Below are 10,995 nucleotides of genomic sequence, written 5' to 3'. Positions count from 1 at the left end.
AAGAATCCTGTCATGTTTTTTAAATACCTTATAGTTCGTTACCGTTTATCATTTAACTGTCCAGTTCTTTTTGCAGTTTTGCTACTCAAGTGCTTTTGGCAATGTGCCTGTAATATTTGATATAATAAAGTAATGGATGCGCCTCCGTTTCCCCCTGTATATATTGTATTCCAAAGATGATCCCACTACGCATGTAAGTGGTGGATGAATAGTCAAGAGCTCTTATTAAACCATGCAACACTGATAGGATGGCTAAAGAAACCTCTAAATTACAATCTGTGTGAAAAATAACTAAATTATACTTCTATCTACTTCTACTATTATACATACAGTATAATTCCAGTGAATCAGCCTCTTCAGCAAACATATCAAGCCAGCAGCAGCACTTTGTAGCTCCGGGTTTCTTCTTGCTTGAATTTTTCACCCAGTCCACTTTTATTGTTTTTGTAAATACAAGTTTATTCATTTATTTATTTAATTTTTTATTTTTTCCATTTTTCCATTTTTTCCATCTTTCCTGATGGAAACTGAAAGAATCCCAACCCATTTCCCCTCAAAAACCTCTGGTTGCATCCCTAAACACAGCATTTTTAGTTGCTCCAGAATAGACTTATGTCGGTTTCAAGTTAGCCCCCCACACACACACACACACGCACACACACACTCTCCCTAGGCCCTATATGTGTTTTGTAGGTGTGTATTGTCTGTATGATGTGCTTTTAAAGGAAAATGAGTTATTTTGAGATGAAGTGTTTAGAATAGAATAGAATGATCTTTATTGTCATTATACTCAGGTACAATCAAATTTCGCCTGGCTTCTTCTCAGTGTCGTTAAAATAAAACAAACTAGAAGGGCACTCGGAGAGCGGAGACCTCCGCCAAGGTTTGTGCTATTATTGCTTGTTCGTGAGTCGGATCCGGATCTGCTCCCAAATGTAATGGGTTCTTCCTTGGCCCATGCTACACCCTTCCACTAAGTTTCATGAAAATCGGGCCAGTAGTTTTTCTGTAATCCTGCTAAAAGACAAACAAACGGCACCGAAAACATAACCTCCTTGGCGGAGGTACTAAATAAAAGCAGTAGTAAAAGCAGTAATAGCAGCATAATGTTACGGAAGACTTGTGCAAGTACAACATAAAAATAAAAGGCATTAGTTAAATTATATTTACACATTTACAAATTTACAAAGGTTGAATGTTATAAATATTATAAATAGATGTTAAATCCTTGTGTTTATAAATTGTGTCTGTGGTTACCATTTTGGTGTAAACACTTTCCCACATCCTGCCTCATCTATTTGTAGTTCAGTTAGTGATTTCCTACATTTCCCAGAATGCCTTTTGACAGCCACCAAAGGACAGGTGTGAACATGTTCCATTTAGCTGTGACTGCATGGTTTACTGTGTAGGCTACATGACACGAGTTAGCTTGATATTGGATGTTATGTGGATGTTCATTTTTCCACCTTCAATAGCTTGTAAAACAAACATTATAAACATAACCACATTATGAGTATATTTGTGATTATTGGGAAAGGGAGAATATTTAGGAATTTACAACTACTTTTTTTTTTTCAATATTTGAGAAGATATTTTTCTTGTGCAACCTACAGTTCATATGGGAAACAAGCTACTGAAAATTGAATGTGTTCATACAGTAGAAAAATATTTCTCAATATTGAAACCAGTGGTTGTAAATTGTTCTTTCTCTTTCAGCAATGTGTTTTTCCTTGTTTGCTTTACAAGTTTACTTTACTCTGGTGTTTACGTGTGGGTGGAGAGAGCAATAGTGGTAGTGCCAGCTGTTGTGGCCAGTGGAGGAAAAGTAAGAGTCATGGCCCGTACGCAAAAACACATCTTGTGGCTGCTTTGCATTATGGATTATTGAGGCTACTGTCGGTGGAGAAATTGGTCTCTCTCCTCTTCTACAATGGATTTCTCCCTGTATGATGGTGCAAAATGGCGACTCAGAAAGAAACCCTTGATTCTGAGGGACTGACACCAAAACCTGACGTTTACCGTTGATGTTTTAGATCGCTGAAACATTTTCTCCTATCAAACTCCATACGCAAAACAACAAAATGGACATTACCAATAGCTGTTTTCCGACTGTTGGAAGTGTTTTAGGGGATTTTTCCTTTAAAGGCCATGGTTAATTTTGTTGGTCCTCTGTGTATGTATGTGTATGTGTTGCCTCAGAGTTTCCTACACAGCCTGAGCAAACAGGAAGTCAGCTGAATGCTGCCAGACAGAGTGGATGAAGGATGGAGGGGGAAGCCTGGAGGTCAGAAAGTCTAAATCCTGTTCCTATCACTGGTGGATGCATGGCAGACGTCAAGAGCCAAGAGTTGCATTACAGTAGGTACAGTGCCGAGAACCACATTGTAAAATGTCTGGTTCGACTGGACAATGGGACCAGACTATTAGGCTACAGATTATTAACCTAACAAATAAAACGAGCCACTTGGCTTGTAATGTCTTGCATCATTATGGTGTTTGTCAGCATGCCTTGTAATAAGCTATAATCAATCCTCAAATATAATGAAAATGCATCAAAATAGACCAAAGAGAAAGTCATATCTCACGTTAAAGGAATAGTTCACCCGAAACACCAGTATTTGTAGATTCATTGTATGTTGGGTTTGTACCTTTCATTGTTGTACAGCTTTGAATGGCTAATGAATTAAGGTGATCAAATCCTCGCCGCATGAGTGGTATGCATCCAAGGCATGATAGTCCAACTCCTGACCTGGCTTGACAACAGATCTTCTGTTTCTCTGACGTGGTAAGCGTTTAGATGGCTGACAAATTCAACTGTTGAGAAGAGTTGCCCAATGAGCATCCAGTTGCTCCTGATATTGAGTATGAAGGTAATCTTGACCAAAACTGCAATCTGTTCAGCATGCAGCAGGTCCAAAATAAAAAAAAGTCCCCCCCTTGTGTACTTCACCGAGTTCACAACTACGTGCTTGCTCCTCCAGACATTATCATCAACTGTTAAGGGTGTTGGTAAGCTCAGCAACTGGGCTTGCACACTTTCTGGTGTTTCTTGGAGTGATATATTGGATGTTGCGGTTTGTACGATGTCATCTGTCACAGCACTCTGAGAATGCCAATCCCAGCACTGGCGCAGCTGATTCCTCTTTGCCAATGTATGGCATATGTTTCTGAAGTTATTAACAACCCTGGTAAGTCTCTTAAAATATGTATGTTTTGCCTCAAACCTCATGCACCAGTGCGATCTCAGTGATCCGTATTCTACAATGAGGCGCAGGTAGTACAACAGGAAATGTAGTTTCGAAGTGAATACCCCTGGAAGCAGGCTTTTGAAGTCCGACAATAAAGAGGTACTCAATGAATCCAAATGACTAATCCAATGAAGACTCACTGTCGGAGCAAACATGATTTCTCCTATTTCTCTGAGCGAGACATAGAGCAGCCAGTACTTGTTGTCCTTGCTTATCTTGTTCCCAATAAGAAAAGGAATAGTTCTGAACAGTACCTACTTTTCCACCACTGTTCCTGCTGTGTCCATCACTTGCAAGCTTCTCAGGTGTTAAAACTGGTTTGGCGTGGGAGTCATTCTGACCAAATGAAAACCATAGTAAAGCCTGGTTAATTTCCTGAATGGTGACAGTTCTTTCACTGTGTAAGTTCTTCAACACCAACTTCAAGACTATAGCCGCTTTTCCACCGCATGGTACCGGTTCAACTCGACTCGACTCTACTCGCCTTTTTTGGTTTTCCATTGGGCAAGTACCAGGTACCAGGTACCATATTACCTGGTACCTGGTACTTTTTTTGGTAGCACCTCCCTCGAGGTTCCAAGCGAACTGAGGCGATACCAGAAGGTGACGTGAAAACACTGCAGACTACTGATTGGTCAGAGAGAATCGTCATCATTGTGCGAACATATGCTAACGTTAGCTACCAGGTTAGCTTACCCTCTTGCATCGCCTTTATAGGATTTCCCAAACTGTTTTTTTCAGCAGTCTTTTGTCTTGCTGCTTTCAGCCTCTTCTGAAATAAAATCTGTCTCCTTGCTGTGACTAACAGCCACATACCGAGAATCAAGAACACCATCTCTTCGATATCCTCCATTGTTGCTGTGTGTGTTGCGTTGAAGATGACATCACAGCAGTTTCATGCGGTGTCGCTATGACGACCAGTTGTGTGTTGTGTGGGGCACATTGAGGGGGTACTATCTGCAGTGGAAAACCAAGTGGTACTACCAAAAGCGAGTAGAGTCGAGTTGATTTGAGCCGGTACCATGCGGTGGAAAAGTGCCAAATCATGCATAAGATCAGGCGGAAAAGCCTGGGGTGGTGTTGAAATAAGTTACCTGGCTGAAGGGACAGGGACCTTTTATTCCATAGACTGATCTGGTGTTTGGATCTTCCGCAATACACTGCAAGTGATAACTGTTGGTGTCATTTTGTTGGCAAGATCTCTGTAATGGCACATACAGAATCGGCACACTCTGCCACAACTTATGTAAGTCGTTTTGATTTGGGTTTGAAACCTCAAATTTGTCATTGCACAGTTGAATCCTTAGAAGAGGCTCACTACAGTTGAAAAAGTCATCATCTTTGAAGATTTTGCCATGATAAAAGTCCATTAGGCTGTCACTCTCTGTAGAGCTAGGTCGAAATATATGTTCCTGTGTTGTGGGATCTTGGCAGACTAGTTTCAAAACATCGGACAGAGGGATATACTGGAACGTGTCCTTCTTTCCACTTGAGTCTACACCAAGAATATATTCAACGGGCTCAATCAATTTCAGTTTTTCCACACAGTAGTTGTCAAAGTGATGTTCAAGTAATTAGGGGTCTTGAAGAAATGAATGATTTGGGCTGTGAAGGTCTGCATTCAAATTCTCTAGACTGTTTCTAAAAAGAAGTGTGTAATTCATGTGAAAGTACTTAAAAGGAGTCTCTACTTTTAATTCATTTATTACTGAAGTCTGTACAGTTCTTTGAAGCACATGTTGTTCTTGTAGTTTAAGAGAAAAAATAGCTAGCTGCTTTTTAACAGTCTCAGTTAAATTTTCAACAATGTCAGGAACAGTAAGTGCTTATGGCTTGGCCTCCGAATCGGTTTCTTCAAACTTGTTTCCCTTGTGTTTTCCCCTGATGTGATGTTGTAATGATTTTATCGTCGAATACTGGCGAGGGCAATTTTCAATTCCACAGATGACAAAAAAAAGTTGTAAATGTTTCAAAAGTTTTCCATGAGTTGGCTTCTTTATAGAGTATCGTGAATACTGGTTGCTACCAGCCATTGACCCTCACCCAGAAATGCTTGCTGCCACTGCTTTGGACCAATTTCTTCTAGCCACTCACATACATCTGTCACTTTCCACAGGTGTACCATTTCCTGAGCAAAGAAAAAATAAAGAGAGCAGCATAAATATACATTTTACAGTGTCTCCTTCCATCCCTGCTTGAAATAGCCTAAAGAGCCTAATTTCCTACAGGGGTGGACAGTAAAGTATTTCTACTGTACTGTACTGTACTTACATTAGATACAGTTTTGAGATTGGAGTATTTACAGTTTAGGAGACTTAATGCTTATACTCCCCTACATTCCAAAAAAATTATTTTCCTGTTGAATGGTCACAGATGATCTATGAACAAACTAATGTACAGCTAATGATATGTTGTTTTCATTAACAATTGAGTAGGCCTAGTATGAGTAGCTAATATGAAAAGGTATTACTCTGCCCATTCTTCAAATTGTTTCCTTAACTTCACCAAAGGTTTGGGGGTGCTTAACAAAAAGACAACACTTTTGGTGGGTCCTGAAATGGAAAAGTTTTGGACCCCCCTGATTTAGACTATATTAGCCAGTAGGCATTCCCAGTGATATATGGTCCATGATGTCAATACCATTATTTTGTAATAATAATACATAAAATAATTAAAAGCACTGATGATCATCAATCAGTTTGTGTCAGAATGAAGTAGGTTTTAAACAGGTTGGAACACGGAAAAATAAAGGTACTGATACTGCTGGTATCACTATGATATAACATTAGGTCATTGAGAGGCTATTGACAACTGCAGTAGCAGAGCGATTTATCCAAACTTGTATTAGGTGACATCTGATTTCATCCACTTCTGTCTCATTGTATGATTAAAAAGGACACATTAGTGTGCATTTGACCACGGCCGCAATGGAAGGAAGCAACTATAAACACTGGTGTAAAATTGTTATCACTGTGACAAGCCTAGCATACAGGGCAGTCAAGACGTCTGTGATTAGCTTTTATGTTAGTAATCTGCCTGCTAACAATAGTTAACGCTAGCTAACGCTGCTCACTGGTAATGTTAGGCAACAGCTCTTTTAACTTTAAGCCAAACCACAGTTTGTAAACATGAACTAATATTCATTTTGCATCTAACGTTACAGTAGTTAGACTTATGCTAGGTAACATTAAGGTAACCCAATTACCATTAACTTCCCAGTCATCTAACGGTTAGTTTGCTAAATTAACGTTAACTAACTTAACTAGCTTACTTGTTAACTGTTCGACAGAATTGACACAATATTCATACAAATGCTAAAGTTACTTTGCTGTAAACTGTGCAGGCTTTTAGTATGATTGAATATATGCCTATAACCGAAAAAACGGTTACGTTATTTAATAAAATTACGCACTTTGAGAGTCTGATGTCCAACGTTAAGATGAAATCTCCAGGACAACGCGATGACGCCAGACCAGGCTTGATGCGCATGTGTATGCAAAACATTTGTTGTAAAAAAAAAAAAGCATATTCCCCTATCACCCATTGTCATGTATTTGAGTTTTATTACCCTAATCTAGGCAGACAAAATTATCCAGAATTTTTTATGAAGAAAGGACTACACTCCAGACCAGCACATTCCTCTTGTCTGGGTTTACAAAATTAACAGCCTTTTTCATGGAAATGTAGTTGCTTTTAGGTCTGCCTACAATTTTTAAAAGAATAGTCCACCCACTTTAAGAAGACTATCTAATTTGCTACAGAGCTGTAACTGAGACCATCATCAAATACAAGTCGCAGACTTTCTGTGTGTGTGTGTGTGTGTGTGTGTGTGTGTGTGTGTGTGTAGGCCTCCCACGGGGGCCTGATAATACCTGACCCAGGTCCATATATCATGTTACAAACAGCTGAATGTAGGTCACACACACAAAGCATGTGAATGTATAGAAAGTGAGGAGGGGGATGAGGGAGGAGAGATCTCGTCTGTTCATTGACCTTCATGAGGACATTGTTGGTAAATAATCTAGTGGTCCTGATGTGTAGGAAACATCAGTACATAAATACAAATTAGAGTTTGGGTTTTTTGTCCAAGTAGTAGTAGTAGTAGTAGTAGTAGTAGTAGTAGTACTAATAGCAGTAGCAGTAGCAACAGTAGTAGTATCATCCTGGGTTTGAGTTTTAGTGTCCCTTGATCGTCTAAATACTGATCGTCGGCAATACTGGGGAACTAGTTCCCCAGTTTGGGAACGCTGTACGACTGCTTCCGGCATGATGGCGCCTGTGTTTGGCTTTGCCGCTGCCCGCCCATCCAGTGTGGTCCTACCTGTCCTATGTGTCGTTGTGTTGCTAGCGCACCTGTTTGTTCCTGATGTGTCCGCTGCTTGGGTGTATGACCGCCAGACCCTTCTTGATATTCGATCATCTATGGTGGATTTCTATGGCACGTTTCCGTGGGATGGTGTCTTCCAACCCCCGTTCTCTCCGTCCTTCGTGCCACTCCCTTGTCAGCCGTATGGAGACCTTCCTCACCGAAGCTCCCGCAGACGCCGGAGGAAGCGGGGGAAAAGGGCCGGAGTACAGGTGAAGCTGCGGAGGCTCTGGAAGCAAGGAGTTGCTGTTAATCCAGGCCGATTGCTGTATATGGGCCTGCCCTCGGCTTGTTCTGCTCCATCAGTGGATCTTGGCGTCAGATTCTCCTGCCTCCGACCAGTGTTTCCGGACACTCCCTGTCGGCTGACTGCTTTCCCCCCGGTGAGACGTTCCTTGGAGCGCGGTGGAGCGGACTCTCGGTGCTTGCGCCCCTTGGCTCGGGCCTCTACTGCTGCTGGTGGTGGATCTGTGCCTTTCAGGATGGCGCTGGTAAATGCCCGCTCCATCGCGAATAAATCTTTCATACTGAACGATTTATTCATCTCAAAAGACTTGGATTTCCTGTTTCTGACAGAGACTTGGCAGAGGAGCGAGGATTACGGCCCCCTAATCGAACTGTGCCCGCCGGATTGTACTTTTATCAGCACTCCCAGGACCTCGGGCCGGGGTGGAGGACTCGCTGTGGTGTTTAGGAGCTGCTTTGCAAGTCGGATGGTGAGCACTGGGTCTTTCTCCTCGTTTGAACTGCAGATGACCAAAGTTGGTCGTTCAAATCCGTTTTATTGTATTTTAATTTACCGCCCCCCTGGCTCAAATAGTTCTTTTATGTCTGAATTCAGTGATTTTTTATCGTCTATCATTAGGCTGGACAGAATTATTATGGTTGGTGATTTTAATATTCACGTTGATGACAATACAAGCAGTTTTGCTGCTGATTTTCTTAATGTCACTGAGTCTTTAAATTTTATTCAACATGTGTCTGGTCCCACGCACATTAGGGGTCATACCTTGGACCTTGTTTTTACGCTTCGTTTAAATATTGATTCTATTTCCTCTGAGGAGCTGCATGTTACTGATCATGAATGTGTTTTGTTCAACCTGTCTTTTAATTTAGATTATCTGCCCTGTAAACGAGTAAATTGCTCTCGCATCTTAAATCGCCTCTCAGCAGAGAAATTTTCTGCAGCTTTTGACCCAAGCGCAGTGCGATCTTCTCACGCTGACGTTGATTGTCTGGTCCACTCCTTTAATGTGCATTGCTCTTCCATTTTGGATGAAGTGGCTCCTCGCAAAACTCGACTTGTTCCCTCCATCAGTTCATCCCCCTGGTTAAACGACACTATTCGTTGTTTCAGGCGTAAATGTCGGAGGGTGGAGCGACTGTGGAAATCCACCAAGCTCCAAGTTCACCGTATCTATTGTAAAGACCTTTTAACTGAATTTAACAATATGGTTAAGGATGCGAGGGCTTCTTACTTTGCTAACCTAATATCCTCCAGTAAACGAAATCCTAAAGTCCTATTTGACACTATCAACAACATTGTCACTCCTGCACCCCCTGATGTGCCTGTATTTTCAAATGAGGATTGCAGTAACTTTCTCTCCTTCTTTGTGGATAAGGTTAGAGATGTTAGGGCAAGCATCATCCCCTCTTCCACTCCCCTTTCCGTCTGCCCAACTCGGCCGTCAATTTTGAACTGCTTCTCTCCCATTTCCCTGCAAGACCTCATTGATCTGGTGGGCAGTATGAAAACGTCTTCAAGCCCCTTAGATATCTTACCAACGTCTATGTTTAAAAATGTACTTAGGTCTATTGGTCCGTGCCTGGTGTCTATTATTAATAGCTCCCTGCAATCTGGTTGTGTCCCATCTTATTTTAAACATGCAGTTGTTCAGCCTCTCCTAAAAAAAACTAACCTTGATCCATCCCTGCCCAAAAACTATAGGCCTATATCCAAGTTGCCTTTTATTTCAAAAATTTTAGAAAAAGTTGTTGCCAAACAGCTCACTGCTGTTCTGAATGCACACAACATTCTTGACAAGTTCCAGTCTGGTTTCCGTCAGAAGCATTCCACTGAAACAGCTCTTCTCAGAGTCTCCAATGACATCATGATGTCTTCTGATGTGGGTGAATGTTCTGTTTTGGTGCTGCTGGATCTTAGCGCAGCTTTCGATACTGTAGATCACTGCATTCTGATCGAAAGGCTTAGGCAGTGGGTGGGTGTCTCTGGGAGCGCCCTGGACTGGTTCTCCTCCTATCTCTTGGATAGGAGTTTTTCTGTGTCGGTTGGTCCCTACATGTCTGCAACTGCTGCCCTGTCCTGCGGTGTGCCCCAGGGTTCTGTTTTGGGTCCTATCTTATTTGCTTTATATATGCTTCCCCTAGGACTGATTATTGGCAAATTTATAGGTGTTTCTTATCACTGCTACGCTGATGATATTCAGCTGTACATCTCTTTTAAGCCAGATAAGACTGACAAACTGTCTGTTTTGCACGATTGTCTGAGTGCCATTAAGGACTGGATGGCCAACAACTTTCTACAGCTTAATGCAGACAAGACTGAGGTTCTTATTATTGCTTCAGACAGTATCGTTTCCAAGGTTGCGCAGTGTATTGGGTCCCTTTCCTCAACTGTACGGTCTAACCTTAGAAATCTTGGTGTTATTTTTGATCAGGCTATGTACTTTGATCAACATATTAAGTCATTGTCCCGTACATGTTTTTTCCATCTTAGAAACATTGCCAAACTCAAGTCTGTTGTGTCACAAGCTGAGTTGGAGATGATTATTCATGCCTTTATATCATCCCGCCTGGACTACTGTAATTCCCTTTTCACCTGCCTCAGTAAGTCATCTCTGGATCGTCTACAAATGGTCCAGAACACTGCTGCAAGGCTGTTGACCAGGTCCAGCAGGACGTCTCACATCACTCCCATCTTAGCTTCCTTACATTGGCTTCCCATCAAGTTTAGGATTCAATTTAAGGTTCTTGTAATCACATATAGAGCCCTGCATGGTCAGGCACCTGTGTACATCTGCGACCTACTCCATCCCTACATTACCAGCAGGTCACTTAGGTCTTCTGACCAGGGCTTACTGGTCGTCCCTCGCTCCAGACTCAAAACAAAAGGTGATCGAGCCTTTGAAATTGTAGCACCTAAACTATGGAACGCTCTTCCACTGGACTTAAGATCTGCGGTCTCTGTTGACACTTTTAAAAAGCAGCTGAAGACTCATCTGTTCAGACTGGCCTTTGTCTAGCCTCTTGTGTCTGTATTTCTGTGTGTTTTTTATGTCCTTTGTTTTTATGTTTTATTGTTTCTTACTATTTGATGGTCTTATTTTAACTATTTTACTCCTGTGAAGCACTTTGTGACTT

Source organism: Centroberyx gerrardi, chromosome 16 (assembly GCF_048128805.1).
Source record: "Centroberyx gerrardi isolate f3 chromosome 16, fCenGer3.hap1.cur.20231027, whole genome shotgun sequence".
Lineage (NCBI taxonomy): Eukaryota > Metazoa > Chordata > Actinopteri > Beryciformes > Berycidae > Centroberyx > Centroberyx gerrardi.
This window is presented reverse-complemented; position numbering follows the sequence as displayed.